We start from the raw sequence: 19,793 nt of genomic DNA on the forward strand, positions 1-19,793 counted from the left end.
CCTGGGCAATAAATTTCAGTATTTGATCAAATAATGGCAGATTCCATGCTATCTCATTCAGGTATCCCCAGTTTATCTATAATGATTTTCCTCTTGTCAGCTCATTTCTTAAACCTTTGCTGAATCTGGTTTCAGTGGTACTATAAACAATCATCATTGCATTGTAAAACTGGAAACTCTCCACTAAAATAGTGTTTTGATCCAGGTTGCCATAGTAATAAGTGTATGCTCCCCTCTTTGGAGGCCTTGTTATATGAAGTATCTGTGATTTGCTCAGAATGGCCCCAGTTCATCTGTCAAAATGGGTTTTTCCTTTTTTAAAATAATGATCTAGAAAATCCCACAGCGGCCACAAATATTTTACAACCATAACGAGGAGCAATGGAGTAGTCAAGCTTTATAAATCTATGCCATTATTACATTAGAATAAATCATGTTTCTTAGGTATATTACATAGGCCTATGTAAGCCTAATTTCAGGTTTGCTATGCAACAAGGGTGCGGTTGTTTATAATGAAAAGAGAATTATTAAGTGTGACTTCAAAAATGCATCATATGTCAGTTCATGTAGAGAGACCCTGGAGCAAAAAAATGGAAATTACTTCTTATTTCTATCAAAATACTGCAAATAGCTATTCAGGTTCAAACTTAGTTACAATTAGAATGTGATGAGCAATGATTTTTTATAACAGCATGAAATTGTATATTCCCTTCACGTTTTGATTCAAATTATTCATTGGAAGGAGGGAGAAAAAAAATGAGAAATCCTGCAAATTTATCAGTGTCACCATGAAAAAAAAATATGATGGTACATTATTTGAAATAAAAAAGTTCCAGTCAGTTACAGTAATTTGATACAAGAACTATGGTATTTTTTTTTCCTGCAGGAATGAGAGTAAACAAACACTACATCAACAAACCAGCAATAGAATCCACAAAAAGGTGTAAGATCATTTTTCATCTAAGACAAATGGTTAAGTTGGTTACTTTCTGTAAGTCACTACCAGCTACAGGGTTATTTTATGCAATTCACTGCTGGCTACTGCCTCATAATATCTGATGTGGGAATATTAAAAACATCAGTGGGCGAAAGAACAGAAGAATCCATCTGTATTCAATGAATTCTAATTAAAAAGTAATTACAGCACAATGAGGTAGCTGCCAACTTTATTCCCTTTTCCTGACCACAAACCACACACATGGCGTATTAGTCTTCTGCTATTTGTATCCTGCTAAACAAGCAGAAAGCCAGCCAGGAACCAGACACACATTTCCTTGCATTTTTCAGGTGACTTAGTTTTAAACAACTGCAGCCCCAGAAGACGTTCAGGGGCAGAGGTGGTGCACATCTTCTGTTATAATTGACCTGGGCTTTGAGATTTCTCTGTCATGATGTATCCCAGAATGATGCATGATGGGAAGACCCTTGTTATTCCTCCACCAGCCGAGCCAAACGGACAAGATCAAGTAGGCCTGGGACTTGGGAAAAAAGGGAAGAAATATTGACAGATAAGTAACCACTCCAGGAAATGACAGGCAGCTGGAGCAGTGTCGGGACTCTCAGGATTCAGATGTAATCCTTTAACCTCATGCTCAAACTCTGTAATCTTTCAATGAGATGGAAGAGAGGAAGGAAAAAAGCAAATTGCTTAATCAAAGCCCTTAATATGTGACCAGGATTAGTAACTAAGTCAGAATGACAACCTGCAGATATAAAAAGGCTTCGTAAAATAGACTCAGGACTAATGAAGTTGTGTCTGTGGAGCTGAGAATAAGGAAAAGGTAACCTGGCATTTCAGTTGGCACAGATGCCTTTCTCTGTGAGAATCAGGCACTCAAAACTGTTTTCCTGACTACCACAATTTTCCTTTGGCTGCCAAGAGGAAGGGCTATAGCCCGCATTCCTTCTGGGTGGTGGAGCTCCCATTTCACCCATACTGTATAAAATCTTCTTTATCTAATAGACAACATAACAGGTGTCAGTAGGGTTTCCGTCTAAAGAAGAAGAATAGGCTTTGGCATAAGTCATTTGCTGCTGGGGGCACTAAAAGATGTCGAGGTTCTTCTTCAGAAAGGAAGTGCTAACAGGCTAAAGTGGCCCTTGTCAATTCACATTAAAAATGGAAAATAATAGCACGCTGGATTTATACAGCATCCTTGGAGGCAACCATCCATGTTATGAGTTTTTGTATTAACTTTCAGAAATGGTGGGAAGTGTACATCAATACCTCCGTTATATGACAGGGCATTTTTGTTATCACTATAATCATAGTTAAGTAGCAAGAGCATTTTTATTGAAAGCAATGTATTTCAGCCATTTTACCTTCTTCCTTCTCCCCAGTACATTAGCAATCTTCCATGAAGTAAGCAAACAAAAATGCCTTATATCACTCTGAAAGGCCGGTCCTGGATGACCTCCTAGAAGAATAGGATTTGGGGTTTACAATTGACCCCCCTACTGCCTCTCTTCTGGTTTTTTTATTAATTATCTATCACTGTATAATATATTTCCCCAAAATGTAAAAGCTTAAAATGAATTTATTATATTACAGTTCTGAATGTCAGGAATCTGAGACTGGCTTACCGGGATCATTTCTAAAACAGATCTCTCCTTCTGTCAGTCAGGGTTACATCACATGAAGGTTTCACTGGGGCTGGAAGATCTGCCTCCAAGAAGGAGGCTGGTGGTTCCAGCCTCTCATGGCTGGTGGTTCCATTCCTTAGTTCCTCAACCATACAACCTCTTTGTAAGGCTTAGGACATGGCAGCTGTTTTTTTTCTGGAGGTGATCTAAGAGAAAGAGAGTGGGGGGAGAGTGTCCTTTATAACCTAATCTTGGCAGAGCATATTATCACGTCCTCTGTATGTGCTTGCTCACACGGACTAACCCTGGCATAATGTGGCAGATGACTGCACAAAGGAGTGAACACTAGGGGACAAGACCCACTGGAGGCTGGAACAACAATGCATACTACTAAATAAGTATGAGGTCTTTGGTTATTTTGGCATAAGTTAGGAGGAATGATGTTGTTGGTATAGAAAAGTGTGTGTATATTTTGCTGAATTCAGAAAAAGCATTGTGATGTCTACTCTCAGTTCAGGCTCTATAGAGAGTCCATGGACCAAAGCAGAGAGGCCCTTCTCAAAGTGGACTTTGAATATGAACAGTGTTGATTCTGCATCCATATGATAAAGGGTTACTCAGAGGGGGAGAGACTTTGACTTCGCTTGCAACATGTGGCTGCAGTGCCTGCTGTGTCCACCAGGGGGTCAGGGAAGAGCGGTTCCCTCCAAGGATTGGGCCAGCCATGGTGAAGAGATGCATGTAGAGGCCTCTTCAAAAGGCCTCTACAGAGAGACCATGAGCAGTGGGATTCTCCTTAGATAATAAAAATATTTGGTAAGTCAAAATGCTGACATTATGTGGATGGATACTAATAAATTAGTGAAGTTCATCAACAGTTATGTGTTCTTGTTTGAACTTTCAACAGTGAAGTTAAAAACTATATAATTCTAGATCTGCAGTACATGCTCTGCATAGGCTAAGGTAACTCAAATGTCACAGACCTTGTCTCATCAGATTCCCAAGCCACACATGCAACAACTGAGCATACAATCTGAATTCTTTGTTGAACCAGCTTTCAACATATCCACCTCTTTTTTGTCTCTGATTTTCCCTTTTCTAATCCCTACAACATCTCTCTTTTCTTCTGCTCCATCCCAATAATGAGCAGACTTAATATTCTCCATCCAGATATAGCATCTCTTCAGACATCCCTGGAGCATTTTTCCTTGGAATCGCCTATTTGTGAGCTGCATGAATAGATCACTAATGGAGGAACCATATTACCTTTTTTTTTTTTTTTTAATTTCCAATACCTAGTATAGCATCTGGCATATGAAGGTCTTGACTCAGTGTTTAAATCCAAATGAATTATAGCTCTACTCCTGACTTGTTGTATACCTCCTTTAATGCCAAAGCAGTCTTAACTTTGAGGATATTCTTACTAACATCCTAATGTCATTTATTTTTCCATTTTTAGTTTGAATACTCAGTATATACGAGACTAGGTGCTGGCTTTGCAGTGATGGGCACACCTACAGGTTTGTTCCCTGGAAACCCATCTTAGTAGATGATATCATGGATATGTGATAGTTTTTTTATATATTTGAAGGTAACTATTTCATGAGAGAGATGCTAAACTGCTATCAAGAGGACAGAATTGGCTCTATGAGTGGCCATTACCAGGACATAGAGGACAATTTAGTATTGGGGTTGTTGAACACTGGGAAGGAATCACCTTGAGCTATAAAGTGCTTTCCAGCACTAAAAGTCTAGATGATCATTTATCAGGAATACTATATGAATACTAATAACAACAATAGTGGCTAACAATTATAAGGTTATTACTGTATACCAGGTGCTATACATACTATGAAGAGGGTACTAGTATCATTTTAGAGACAGCTGTAGTTCTTTAGGAGAGTTTCCATTCAAGATGGCAATGTAAGAGGACCCTGAACTCACCTCCTCCAGGGGCACACCTTCTGAAAGAACTGAGGGCTGACTAAATAGCTTCTAAGAGACATGGTGGAAGGGTCCTCCATCCTGATGCTGCAAACTGCAGTAGGGAGGTATAGTACTGAGAGACTAGGAGCAGATTTGCCTACCTGGGCATGGAAAAAAAGCCATGGCTTAAAAAGGCAACGAGAATTTAAAGGAACCAGCCCTAGAACTCCATGAAATGGCAGGGAAGTCACTGGAACTCTTTCCAGGTCAGAGAGTCTGGCAAGCACCATGGTTTATAATCCCCCTTTACCTCAAGTACAGATGGGAGCAGGGTCTGGATGCCATAGCTGGTGGGCAACCTCAGTGGTCCCCAGGCCCCTCCCACACCATCCCCAGAGGCCCTGAGGCACAGAAAAAAAGCCACAGTTTAAAAGAGCCAGCCCTAGAACTCTATCAAACAGGAAGCAGGTGGAGGGACTGCTGGAACTCTCTTTGCATAGGAGGGGCTGGGGACTGCTACAGTTTACATTCCTCCTCTACCTTGATGGCATGAACAGGAGCAGCTTCTGGGTGCCCTAGCCAACCTACCATGTTGGTAAGCTCCAACATAGCACACACTGAGCCACCCCAGTCAGCCCTAACTACAACTCCAGCTCTTGTACCAAGGTAACACAAGCACAAAGCACCCCCAGAACACTCCAGGCCTGTACCACTTTGCCTCAAGACAGCTTGCTCAGGTACTTCTGTCACAGAGTACTCTAGGACCTCCCAGCTCATACTTGCTTTAGCTTAAGTCACCCCACTAGGGTGCCCCGTGCATGGAGTACCCTGGGAACCCCTAACCCTTGCCCATCTTGGTTTAATCCATCCTATCATTGCACCTCCTATGCTTAGTATCTCAGCCTGAACCCCACTCAGCTGTCCTGCTATGACACCCTTTTTTCAGAGAGTCACTTTTTGTCCTGGACACTTCAGCTCCAGCCACTCTGCCGTGGCACATGCTAAGCAAACAGCCCAGGAACACCCCTGCTTAAATCCATTTCAGCTATCTTGCCAAAGTGCCCTCTGCATGTAGAGCCCTAAGACCCCCACAGCCTGCAAGCATACCCCCTCCTCAGAGAGCCCCAGACCGCCATAGACTATGCCCACTTCAGCTCCAGCTATACCACCAGGGCAGCCCCAGCACAGAGTGCCCCATGAATCTCTGTCCATACAAGCCACACCACTAACCACTAGCCAGTGAAAGTCACCAAGCACACAGTCTACATTGACAGCCACATCCAAGATCATCCCTGCAAGTTTAGGAGGAATAGCTGTTCTACCTAATTCATAGAAACACATACAGAAAGTCAAGGAAAGTGGAGAGCCTGAAGAATATACTCCAAAAGAAAGAATAAGACAAAACCTCAGAAAAAGAACTAAATGAAATGGAGATAAGCAGTATACCTGATAAAGAGTTGAGAGTAATGATCTTAAATGTGCTTGCTAGCTTGGGGAAAAGAGTGGAAAAACTCTGTGAAACCTTCAACAAAGACATAGAAAATATAAAAAAGAATCAATTAGAGTTGAATAATACAATAACCAAAATGAAAAATACATTAGAGGGAATCAACAGTAGATTAGTGGATGCAGAACAACAGATCTGTGATCTGGAAAATAGGATAATGGATAGCACCCAAACTGAACAGCAAAAAGAAAAAGAGATAATTTTAAAAAGTGAGGGTAAATTAAAGCATCTCTTGGACAACATTAAATTAACAAACAATTCACTATATAGATCCCAGAAGGAGAAGAGAGAGACAGGCAGAAAACTTCCCAACATCAGGAAGGAAATAGACATCCAGGTTCAGGAAGCACAGAATTCCAAACAAGATAAACTGAAGGAAGTCCATACGTGACACATAATTAAAATGTCAAAGGTAAAGACAAAGAGAGTATTTAAAAAGCTAGGAATAAAAAATAAAATGGTTACATACAAGGGAAACCCCATAAGGCTATCAGCTGATTTTTTAGCAGAAACTTTTCAAGCCAGAAGGGAGTGGCATGATGTTCTTGAAGTGCTGCAAGGAAAAAAACCTATAACAAACAATACCTAGCAAGTTTATTGTTCAGAATTTAAGGAGAAATGAAGAGCTTCCCAGGCAAATAAAAGTTAAGCACCACTAAACTAGGATATACTGTCCTTACTATACATAAAAAATGGAGGATGCAGTAAAGAATTTTAGAATATATTTGATCTTAAATGATCATCACTTAATATAGACCTCTATATACTTAGGATGTTATATATGAACTTTATGGTAACCACAAACCCAAAACCTGTAATAGATACACAGAAAAGAAAAAAAGCCAAACTTAACACTACAGAAAAGTCATCACAAAGAAAGTAAAAGAAGAAGAATGGAACAGAAGAACTACAAAAATAACCAGAAAACAATTAACAAAATGGTAAGAAGTATATGCCTATCAATAATTACTTTAAATGGAAACGGTCCAAACACTCCAACTGAAAGACACAGGGTAGGTAGCAGAATGTATTTAAAAACATGATCCAGCTACATTCTGCCAAAGGGGCCTCACCTTTTTAAAAAGATTTTATTTATAAATTTATTTTAGAGTGAGTATAAGCCAGGAGGAGAGACAAGTAGACTCCCCACTGAGCACAGAGCCTGAGGCAGGGCTCTCTCCCACTACTCTGAGATCATGACCTGAGCTGGAATCAAGAACTAGACACTCAACCAACGGAGCCACCTAGGTACCCCAAGGGACTCAATTTTATCTAAAGACACATATAGACTAAAAGTTAAGAACTGGAAAAGGATATTCCATGCTAATGGACATAGGGGGAAAAAAGCCAGGGGTGTTATGTTTATATCAGGCAAAGTAGATTTTAAAATAAAAACTGTAGCAAGAGTCAAAGAAGAGCATTATATAAAGATAAAGAAAGCACTCTAATAAGAGAACATAATAATTATAAATGTCTATGCATCCAACATGGGAGTACCTAAATACATATAGCAAATATTAACAGACACAAAGGGAGAAATTGACAGTAATACGATAATAGTAGGGGACTTTCACACCCCACTTACAGCAATGAATAGATCATCCAGACAGAAAATTAATAAGAAAACAGTGGCTTTGAACAACACATTAAACTAGATGGACTTAACACATATATAACAAAACATTCCATCAAAAAACAAAAAAAAAAAAACCCAGAATACACATTCTTTTCAAATGCACAAGGAACATTCTCCAGGATAGGTCACATGTTAGGCCACAAACCAAATATCAATAAATTTAAGATGATTGAAATTCTATTTTTTCAAACCAGAACAATATTAAATTAGAAATCAATTGCAAGGAAAAAACCACAAATATGTGGAGCGTAAACAACATGCTACTAAACAACTAATGGTTCAACCAAGAAGTCAAAGAAGAAATTAAAAAAAAAATACATAGAGACAAATAAAAATGAAAACACAACAGTCCGAAACCCTTGGGACATAGTGAAAGCAATTATAACAGGGAAATATATAGCAATATAGGCCTATTTTAAGAAACAAGAAAAAGTTAAAATAATCGAACCCTACATGTGAATGAACAAAACCCAAAGTAGAAGGAAGGAAATAATACCAGAGCAGATATAAATTGCATATGGTCTTAAAATAATAAAATCTGGAGCTGGCTCTTTGAAAATATAAACAAAATTGCTAAACTTTTAGCCAAATTCATCAAGAAAAGAGAAAGAGAACCTAAATAAATCATAAATGACAGAGGAGAAGTAACAACTGATACCAGAGAAATACAAAGGAATAGAAGAGAATTCCATGAAAAATCACACACCAACAAATTGGACAATGTAGAAGAAATGGATAAATTCACTGAAGCATACAACCTTGTAAAACAGATTCAAAAAGAAATAGAAAATCTAAACCAAGCAGTTATTAGTAATGAATTGAATTGTTAATCAAAAAAGCTACCAAAAAATAAGTAAATAGAAGTCCAGGACCAGGTGGCTTCATAGGTTAAATCTAACAACACATGAAAGAGAGTTGATATGTATTCTGCTCAAACTATCCCAAAATTGAAGAGGAAGGAAAGCTTTCAATTACATTCTACAAACCAATATTATCCTGATACCAAAATCAAACTAAGATATCACACACAAAAGAAAACTATTAGCAATTTGCATTAAACAATATTTTAAATGGATCCATTTACCACAATCAAGTGAGACATTCCACAGACACAAGGATGGTTCAATATTTACAAATCAACCAACATGATACACCGCATTAATGAAACAAAGGATAAAAATCATATGATCATCTCAGTAGATGCAGAAAAGGCTTGTGACAAAATCCAACATCCATTCATCATAAAACTTCTCAAAAAACAGGTTTAGAGGGAACATACCTCAACACAGTGAAGGCCATATATGAAAAACCCAATGCTAACATCATACTCAATGGTGCAAAACTGAGAGCTTATCCCATAAGATCAGGTACAAAACAAGGATGTCCTGTGTCACCCTTCTATTCAACATAATACTAGAAGTTCCAGCCATAGCAATCAGACAAGAAAAAGAAATAAAAGCCACCTAAATTGGTAAGGAAGAAGTAAAACTTCTACTATTTGCAGATGACATAATACTATATATAGGAAACCCTGAATGCTCCACCAAAAAAGCTATTAAAAGTAATAAAGTCAGTAACATTGCAAGATATAAAGTTAATACCCAGAAATTGGCTGTGTTTCAGTATACTAATAAAGTAACAGGAAGAGAAGTTCAGAAAACAATTTCATCAAAGAACAAAACACCTGGGAATAAACTTAAGCAAAGAAGTAAAAGACCTTCTGTACTCTGAAAACTATAACCAATTAATAATATATATTTCATGCTTGTGGATTGGGAGAACTAGTATTATTAAATTTCCCAAAGCAATCTACATATTTAGTGCAATCCCTAGCAAAATAACATTCTTCACAGCATTTGAACAAATAATCTAAAAAATGTGTATGGAACCACAAAAGACCCCAAATAGGTAAAGCAGTCTTGAAAAAGAACAAAGCTGAAGGCCTCACAATCCCAAATTTGAAGATATACTACAAAGCTACAATAATTGAAACAGCATGGTACTGGCACAGAAATAGACACATAGACCAATAGAACAGAATAGAGAATGCAAGAAATAAACATATGGTTTTATGATCAATTAATCCATCACAAAGAAGGCAAGAATATACAGTGAGAAAAAGGCAGTTTCCTCAATACATGGGTGTTGGGAAAACTGGAAAGCCACATACAAAAGAATGAAACTGGACCATTTTCTTACCACCACACACAAAAATGAACTCAAAATGGATTAAAGACCTATATGTGAGACCTGAAACTGTAAAACTCCTAGAATAAAACACAGTCAGTAATTTCTTTCTACAGCTGCTGCCAAACGCTTTTCTAGATATGTCTCCTAAGACAACTGAAACAAAAGCAAAAAGAAACTGTTGGAACTATACCAAAATATAATTATAACTTTTGCACAGTGAAGGAAGCTGTAGCCAAACAACAAGACAACCTTATGAATGGGAGAAGATATTTGCAAATGATATATCTGATAAGGGGTTAATATCTAAAACACATAAAGAACTTATAAAATTCAGCACCAGAATAATAGAAATAACAATAATCTGATCAAAATAATGGGCAGGGATGCCTGGGTGGCTCAGTGGTTGAGTGTCTGCCTCTGGCTTAGCATGTGATCCTGGGGTCCTGGGTTCGAGTCCCGTGTCATGGCCACCATGGAGAGCCTGCTTCTCCCTCTGCCTATGTCTCTGCCTCTCTCTGTCTCTCATGAATAAATAAAATCTTTTAAAAAAATAATGGGCAAAGGACCTGAATAATCATTTTTTTCAAAGACCTACAGATGACCAACAGACACATGAAAAGAGGCCCAATATCACTAATCATCAGGCAAATGAAAATCAAAAACATTGCATCTTATATCTATCAGAATGGCTAAAATTATAAAAATAAGAAATAACAAGTGTTGGCAAGGATGTAGAGAAAATGCAACCCTTGTGCTTTATTGGTGGAATGTAAATAGATGTGACCACTGTGGAAAAAGTATGGAGGTTCTTCCGAAAATTAGAAATACCATATCCAGTAATTCCACTCCTGAGTATTTACCTGAAGAAAATGAAAACACCAATTCTAAGGATACTTGCTCCCCGATGTTTATTGCAGCATTATTTACAATAGCCAAGGTATAGAAGCAACCCAAGTATTATGATGAATAGATAAGGAAAATGTGGTATATGTATATACACAATGGAATATTAGTCATTAAAGAAGAATGAGATCTTGTCATTTGCAGCAACATGGATGAATCTAGAGAGTATAATGCTAAGTGAAATAAGTCAGACAAATATCACATGATTTCACTTATATGTGGCATCTAAGGAACAGAGCAAATGATTCAACAAAGAGAAAGCAAAATGAGACCTACAGAGAACAAACTGAAGGTGGGGTGGGGGTGGGGGTAGAGATGAGCAAAATGGGTGAAGGAAGGTGGGAAAACATGCTTACAGTTATGGAATGAATGAGTCATGGAAATAAAAGACACAGCACAGGGATTATAGTCAGTGCTATTGTAATAGCATTGTCCAGTGACAGATGGTAGCTACACTTGTGAGCGTAGCATAGCATACAGAGGTGTTGAATCACTAAGTTGCACACCTGAAATTAATGTAACATTGTGTGTTACCTATAGTCACATAAAAGAAAAGCAACCAAAAATGTACTTTAAAATATTGAAAAACACAAAAAATCATCTATAATCCCGCCACTTAAAGACTAATCAAAGAAAGAAGAAGAAGGACTCAGCCCCTCCAATTCTGCCCTCCATTGTTCATAGCTAGGTTAAATTCATGAAAAGATAAAGGCAATTGATAATATTAATGAGAGTTAATAATGAAAAGAAATAGGTGACATGGTGTTGGTTGACATATTTGCGTGTATTTTTTCTTTCATAAATACACACACAAAAATACATATATAATTTTACAGTTGACTGATTAAAATCTTGACTTGAACTGCATCTTACCCAACATTAAGAATGGAAACTGTCTTTTAAAATAAAACCTCAGGGGAGGGAGGAGGGGTAAGATGGCCGAAGAGTAGGGTCCCCAAATCACCTGTCCCCACCAAATTACCTAGATAACCTTTTCAACCTAATAACCTAATTTCAATTATCCTGAAAATCTACGAATTTGGCCTGAGATTTAAAGAGAGAACACCTGGAATGCTACAGTGATAAGATTTCGTGCTTCTATCAAGATAGGAAGATGGGGAAAAAAGAAATAAAGAAACAAAAGGCATCCAAGGGGGAGGGGCCCCGCAAGGAGCCGGGCTAAGGCCGGGGCGAGTGTCCCCAGGACAGGGAAGCCCCGTCCCGTCCCGGAGAAGCAGGAGCTGCACCAACCTTCCCGGGCGGAAAGGCCTCACAGGGAGTTGGAGCAGGACCCAGGAGGGCGGGGATGCCCTCAGGCTCCCTGGGACACTAACAGACACCTGCCCGCCCAGGAGAGTGTGCAGAGCTCCCTAAGGGCTGCAGCGCGCACAGCGGGACCTGGAGCAGCTCGGGGGGGCTCAGGCGGCGGCTCTGTGGAGGGGGCTGCCCGGCAGGGAGCACGAATCCAACAGCGCAGGCCCCGGAGCACTGGGCGCCAGGACACAGCCCAGGATCTGGCCTCCTCCCCGGGACAGGCAGAGGCCGGGAGGCCCCAGGACCGCAAGGACGCTCGTGTCCAGAGCTGAGCAGATCAGCGGTCCCGCCCCAGAGCCTCCAGGCCCTGCAGACGGAGAGCTCTGCAGTTACTGCAGGAGCTGACTCCAGGGCTCCAGAGCTGGCCGCCGCCACTGCTGCTGTTCCCCCTGGGGCCTCACGGGGTAAACAACCCCCACTGAGCCCTGCAACAGGCAGGGGGCAGAGCAGCTCCCCCAAGTGCTAACACCTGAAAATCAGCACGACAGGCCCCTCCCCCAGAAGACCAGCTAGACGGACAAGTTCCAGGGGAAGTCAAGGGACTTAAAGTATACAGAATCAGAAGATACTCCCCCGATGGGGTTTTTTTTTTCTTTTTGATTTCTTTGCTTCCCCCACCCCCCCTTTTTTTTCCTTTTTCTTTCTCTTTTTCTTCTCTTTTTTTTTCTTCCTTTTTTCTTTTTTCTTTTTCTCTTTTCTTTCATTCTTTCTCTCCTTTTCCCAATACAACTTGCTTTTGGCCACTCTGCACTGAGCAAAATGACTAGAAGGAAAACCTCACCTCAAAAGAAAGAATCAGAAACAGTCCTCTCTCCCACAGAGTTACAAAATCTGGATTACAATTCAATGTCAGAAAGCCAATTCAGAAGCACTATTATACAGCTACTGGTGGCGCTAGAAAAAAGCATAAAGGACTCAAGAGACTTCATGACTGCAGAATTTAGATCCAATCAGGCAGAAATTAAAAATCAATTGAATGAGATGCAATCCAAACTAGAAGTCCTAATGATGAGGGTTAAGGAGGTGGAAGAACGAGTGAGTGACATAGAAGACAAGTTGATGGCAAAGAGGGAAACTGAGGAAAAAAGAGACAAACAATTAAAAGACCATGAAGATAGATTAAGGGAAATAAATGACAAGCCTGAGGAAGAAAAACCTACGTTTAATTGGGGTTCCTGAGGGCGCCGAAAGGGACAGAGGGCCAGAATATGTATTTGAACAAATCATAGCTGAAAACTTTCCTAATCTGGGAAGGGAAACAGGCATTCAGATCCAGGAAATAGAGAGATCCCCCCCTAAAATCAATAAAAACCGTTCAACACCTCAACATTTAATAGTGAAGCTTGCAAATTCCAAAGATAAAGAGAAGATCCTTAAAGCAGCAAGAGATAAGAAATCCCTGACTTTTATGGGGAGGAGTATTAGGGTAACAGCAGACCTCTCCACAGAGACCTGGCAGGCCAGAAAGGGCTGGCAGGATATATTCAGGGTCCTAAATGAGAAGAACATGCAACCAAGAATACTTTATCCAGCAAGGCTCTCATTCAAAATGGAAGGAGAGATAAAGAGCTTCCAAGACAGGCAGGAACTGAAAGAATATGTGACCTCCAAACCAGCTCTGCAAGAAGTTTTAAGGGGGACTCTTAAAATTCCCCTTTAAGAAGAAGTTCAGTGGAACAATCCACAAAAACAAGGACTGAATAGATATCATGATGACACTAAACTCATACCTTGCAATAGTAACTCTGAATGTGAATGGGCTTAATGACCCCATCAAAAGGCGCAGGGTTTCAGACTGGATAAAAAAGCAGGACCCATCTATTTGCTGTCTACAAGAGACTCATTTTAGACAGAAGGACACCTACAGCCTGAAAATAAAAGGCTGGAGAACCATTTACCATTCGAATGGTCCTCAAAAGAAAGCAGGGGTAGCCATCCTTATATCAGATAAACTAAAATTTACCCCGAACACTGTAGTGAGAGATGAAGAGGGACACTATATCATACTTAAAGGATCTATCCAACAAGAGGACTTAACAATCCTCAATATATATGCCCCGAATTTGGGAGCTGCCAAATATATCAATCAATTAATAGCCAAAGTGAAGAAATACTTAGATAATAATACACTTATACTTGGTGACTTCAATCTAGCTCTTTCTATACTCGATAGGTCTTCTAAGCACAACATCTCCAAAGAAACGAGAGCTTTATTTTTTTATTTTTATTTTTTTTAATTTTTATTTATTTATGATAGTCACAGAGAGAGAGAGAGAGGCAGAGACATAGGCAGAGGGAGAAGCAGGCTCCATGCACCGGGAGCCCGACGTGGGATTCGATCCTGGGTCTCCAGGATCGTGCCCTGGGCCAAAGGCAGGCGCCAAAGCGCTGCACCACCCAGGGATCCCAAAACGAGAGCTTTAAATGATACACTGGACCAGATGGATTTCACAGATATCTACAGAACTTTACATCCAAACTCAACTGAATACACATTCTTCTCAAGTGCACATGGAACTTTCTCCAGAATAGACCACATACTGGGTCACAAATCGGGTCTGAACCGATACCAAAAGATTGGGATCGTCCCTGCATATTCTCAGACCATAATGCCTTGAAATTAGAACTAAATCACAACAAGAAGTTTGGAAGGACCTCAAACACGTGGAGGTTAAGGACCATCCTGCTAAAAGATGAAAGGGTCAACCAGGAAATTAAGAAAGAATTAAAAAGATTCATGGAAACTAATGAGAATGAAGATACAACCATTCAAAATCTTTGGGATGCAGCAAAAGCAGTCCTAAGGGGGAAATACATCGCAATACAAGCATCCATTCAAAAACTGGAAAGAACTCAAATATAAAAGCTAACCTTACACATAAAGGAGCTAGAGAAAAAACAGCAGATGGACCCTACACCCAGCAGAAGAAGAGAGTTAATAAAGATTCGAGCAGAACTCAACGAAATCGAGACCAGAAGAACTGTGGAACAGAACCACAGAACCAGGAGTTGGTTCTTTGAAAGAATTAATAAGATAGATAAACCATTAGCCAGCCTTATTAAAAAGAAGAGAGAGAAGACTCAAATTAATAAAATCATGAATGAGAAAGGAGAGATCACTACCAACACCAAGGAAATACAAACGATTTTAAAAACATATTATGAACAGCTATACGCCAATAAATTAGGCAATTTAGAAGAAATGGACGCATTCCTGGAAAGCCACAAACTACCAAAACTGGGACAGGAAGAAATAGAAACCCTGAACAGGCCAATAACCAGGGAGGAAATTGAAGCAGTCATCAAAAACCTCCCAAGACACAAGAGTCCAGGGGCAGATGGTTTCCCAGGGGAATTCTATCAAACGTTTGAAGAAGAAACCATACCTATTCTACTAAAGCTGTTTGGAAAGATAGAAAGAGATGGAGTACTTCCAAATTCGTTCTATGAGGCCAGCATCACTTTAATTCCAAAACCAAAGACCCCACCAAAAAGGAGAATTACAGACCAATATCCCTGATGAACATGGATGCAAAAATTCTCAACAAGATACTAGCCAATAGGATCCAACAGTACGTTAAGAAAAGTATTCACCATGACCAAATAGGATTTATCCCCGGGACACAAGGCTGGTTCAACACCCGTAAAACAATCAATGTGTTTCATCATATCAGCAAGAGAAAAACCAAGAACCAAAACCAAGATCCAAGATCCTCTCATTAGATGCAGAGAAAGCATTTGACAAAATACAGCATCCATTCCTGATCAAAACTCTTCAGAGTGTAGGGATAGAGGGAACATTCCTCAACATCTTAAAAGCCATCTACGAAAAGCCCACAGCAAATATCATTCTCAATGGGGAAGCACTGGGAGCCTTTCCCCTAAGATCAGGAACAAGACAGGGATGTCCACTCTCACCACTGCTATTCAACATAGTACTGCAAGTCCTAGCCTCAGCAATCAGACAACAAAAAGACATTAAAGGCATTCAAATTGGCAAAGAAGAAGTCAAACTCTCCCTCTTCGCCGATGACATGATACTCTACATAGAAAACCCAAAAGCCTCCACCCCAAGATTGCTAGAACTCATACAGCAATTTGGTAGCATGGCAGGATACAAAATCAATGCCCAGAAATCAGTGGCATTTCTATACACTAACAATGAGACTGAAGAAAGAGAAATTAAGGAATCAGTCCCATTAATAATTATACCCAAAAGCATAAGATACCTAGGAATAAGCCTAACCAAAGAGGTAAAGGATCTATACCCTAAACACTACAGAACACTTCTGAAAGAAATTGAGGAAGACACAAAGAGATGGAAAAATATTCCATGCTCATGGATTGGCAGAATTAATATTGTGAAAATGTCAATGTGACTGTGACCCAGGGCAATTTACACATTTAATGCAATCCCTATCAAAATACCATGGACTTTCTTCAGAGAGTTAGAACAAATTTTTAAGATTTGTGTGGAATCAGAAAAGACCCCAAATAGCCAGGGGAATTTTTAAAAAGAAAACCATATCTGGGGGCATCACAATGCCAGAGTTCAGGTTGTACTACAAAGCTGTGGTCATCAAGACAGTGTGGTACTGGCACAAAAACAGACACATAGATCGATGGAACAGAATAGAGAACCCAGAAGTGGACCCTGAACTTTATGGTCAACTAATATTTGATAAAGGAGGAAAGACTATCCACTGGAAGAAAGACAGTCTCTTCAATAAATGGTTCTGGGAAAATTGGACATCCACATGCAGAACAATGAAACTAGACCACTCTCTTTCACCATACACAAAGATAAACTCAAAATGGATGAAAAATCTAAATGTGAGACAAGATTCTATCAAAATCCTAGAGGAGAACACAGGCAACACCCTTTTTGAACTCGGCCACAGTAACTTCTTGCAAGATACATCCACGAAGGCAAAAGAAACAAAAGCAAAAATGAACTATTGGGATTTCATCAAGATAAGAAGCTTTTGCACAGCAAAGGATACAATCAACAAGATTAAAAGACAACCTACAGGATGGGAGAAGATATTTGCAAATGACATATCAGATAAAGGGCTAGTTTCCAAGATCTATAAAGAACTTCTTAAACTCAACACCAAAGAAACAAACAATCCAATCATGAAATGGGCAAAAGACATGAACAGAAATCTCACAGAGGAAGATATAGACATGGCCAACATGCACATGAGAAAATGCTCTGCATCACTTGCCATCAGGGAAATACAAATCAAAACCACAAAGAGATACCACCTCACACCAGTGAGAATGGGGAAAATTAACAAGGCAGGAAACCACAAATGTTGGAGAGGATGTGGAGAAAAGGGAGCCCTCTTACACTGTTGGTGGGAATGTGAACTGGTGCAGCCACTCTGGAAAATTGTGGAGGTTCCTCAAAGAGTTAAAAATAGACCTGCCCTACGACCCAGCATTTGCACTGTTGGGATTTACCCCAAAGATACAGATGCAATGAAATGCCGGGACACCTGCACCCCAATGTTTCTAGCAGCAATGGCCACAATAGCCAAACTGTGGAAGGAGCCTCAGTGTCCATCGAAAGATGAATGGATAAAGAAGATGTGGTTTATGTATACAATGGAATATTACTCAACCATTAGAAATGACAAGTACCCACCATTTGCTTCAATGTGGATGGAACTGGAGGGTATTATGCTGAGTGAAGTAAGTCAATCGGAGAAGGACAAACATTATATGGTCTCATTCATTTGGGGAATATAAATAATAGTAAAAGGGAATATAAGGGAAGGGAGAAGAAATGTGTGGGAAATATCAGAAAGGGAGACAGAACATAAAGACTCCTAACTCTGGGAAACGAACTAGGGGTGGTGGAAGGGGAGGAGGGCGGGGGTGACTGGGTGACGGGCACTGAGGGGGGCACTTGACGGGATGAGCACTGGGTGTTATTCTGTATGTTGGTAAATTGAACACCAATAAAAAATAAATTTATTAAAAAAAATAAAAATAAAACCTCAGGGATGCCTGGGTGGCTCAGGGGTTGAGTGTATGCCTTTGGCTCAGGGAGTGATCCTGGGGTCCTAGGATCGAGTCCCTCATCGGGCTCCTTGCATGGAGCCTGATTCTCCCTCTGCCTGTGTCTCTGCCTCTCTCTCTCTCTCTGTATTTCATGAATAAGTAAATAAAATCTTTTTTTTAATCCTTAATTGTATGAATCTTTTCTTCAATTTCTCCTTTCACCTAAAGGCTAAATACAGGTGAGGGTTTTCAAATTTGGGGAGTGTCTTCTATTCATCTTGGCTTCAAGGTAGAGCAAGGCAGAGTGGGCCTGGAAGTGAGTACATACTCATGGAGAGGTGGCAATAGTGAGTTCCCCCCCAGGAAGCATGAATAATCTACAAGAGTGCTCTCAGAGCAGTTACTTGCTATTTCTTCTGTAAAGCCATTCCTCCTCCTGTCTCCCTCATCTCCGGAAATGGCACCTTCCATGCCGCTCCACAGGCCAAGTACATAGGAGTCCTCCTTGATTTCTCCCTTTTCCCATATTCTCCACATCCAGCCCATCCGCAAGTCCTCACGATGCTGCCTCCAGACAGATCCCAGAACCGACCACGTCCCTCCACCGTCTAGGCAACCAGCATCTCCTGCCAAGGATATTGCAATCGTTTCCCTGCTTCCTCTTATTATCTATAATCCTTTTGCACATAGCACTCAGAGTGGCTTACTTATTAAATATAAATCCAGTATTGTCATTCTCTGCTTAAAACCTTCTAGTGGCTTCCCATCACATTTAGCAAATACTCCAACCTTCTTACTTTGGCTACAAAGCCCCCACTGACCTGACCCTGACTGCCTCTTCTATACCTTTCTTGAACTCTCCCAGCCACCCTGGGCTTTGGTCTGGTCCTCACAGGTACCCTGCTGGTGCCCACCTGGGAGCTTCTGCATTAATGGTAGCCTCTGCCTCAGTGTCCCTCACACTCAATGCATGTCTCTGTCCTCCTTTTGATTCAGGGCTTAGCTTATATTTCCCCCCACAGAGAGACCTCCCTTGACTGCCTTGTCTGAAGTCATTATTCCACAACCACTCACCTTATTTTAATTCTCTGTGTAGCTCTTATATGCTGATTTATTCCTTTCTGTGTTTCCTCTCTTGCTTTCTTATCTGTCTCTCCCACCAGAATGAAAGATCCCTTTGTCAACCCGTGAATCTTCAGCTCCTAGAACAAAGCCTGTATATAGTCAATGTCCGATAAATATTTGTTGAAGAAATGAGAATGTGAATGATTAGTGGCACCAGATACTGAACATCCACTCCACTGATTTTTGCTTCTACCCAAGCTCTCCTGGTCCTGACTGGATAATGTCAGGCTTTGCATGTCGTGGTAATGAGCCCAGCTCTGAGATCTTGGAGCCACTGAATAAAAAGCCTAACTCTCGGGGCAGATTTGTGAACATGTGTGAAATCAAGCATGAAAAAGAAAGCAAGACTTTCTTACATGGGTCTAATTTGTGAAGATAACTGCTAAGAAACTAGAATAGGTTGGAAGGAAACATCAAGATCAGGCAATTCCCCATTTGCTCTCAACACCATTAGCTCTCGTCTGTTAAAATGCCCTCACTGAAAGAAGGAGCCAGAGCCAGAAAGCTTAAGCTCAACTTCTATAAATTAACACTGTGAGTGCCCTGTGTTCTTATGGTGGTGATGAATTGTATCAATGTTGGCCAAAATGAGAGGGATGA

General features: G+C 40.2%; 1 long non-coding RNA gene across 1 annotated transcript in view; it reads right to left on the bottom strand.

The window, feature by feature from the left end:
• Positions 1-1,149: 1,149 nt before the first annotated feature.
• LOC102156495 overlaps positions 1,150-19,793 on the bottom strand; it is a 34,865-nt gene continuing 16,221 nt past the window's right edge. The window contains exons 2-4 of the long non-coding RNA XR_005361273.1: positions 19,143-19,270; positions 2,584-2,789; positions 1,150-1,478 (exon numbers count right to left, since the gene is read on the bottom strand). This is a non-coding gene — a long non-coding RNA (uncharacterized LOC102156495). The remainder of the gene's footprint in view (positions 1,479-2,583; positions 2,790-19,142; positions 19,271-19,793) is intronic.

Source organism: Canis lupus, chromosome 6 (assembly GCF_011100685.1).
Source record: "Canis lupus familiaris isolate Mischka breed German Shepherd chromosome 6, alternate assembly UU_Cfam_GSD_1.0, whole genome shotgun sequence".
Lineage (NCBI taxonomy): Eukaryota > Metazoa > Chordata > Mammalia > Carnivora > Canidae > Canis > Canis lupus.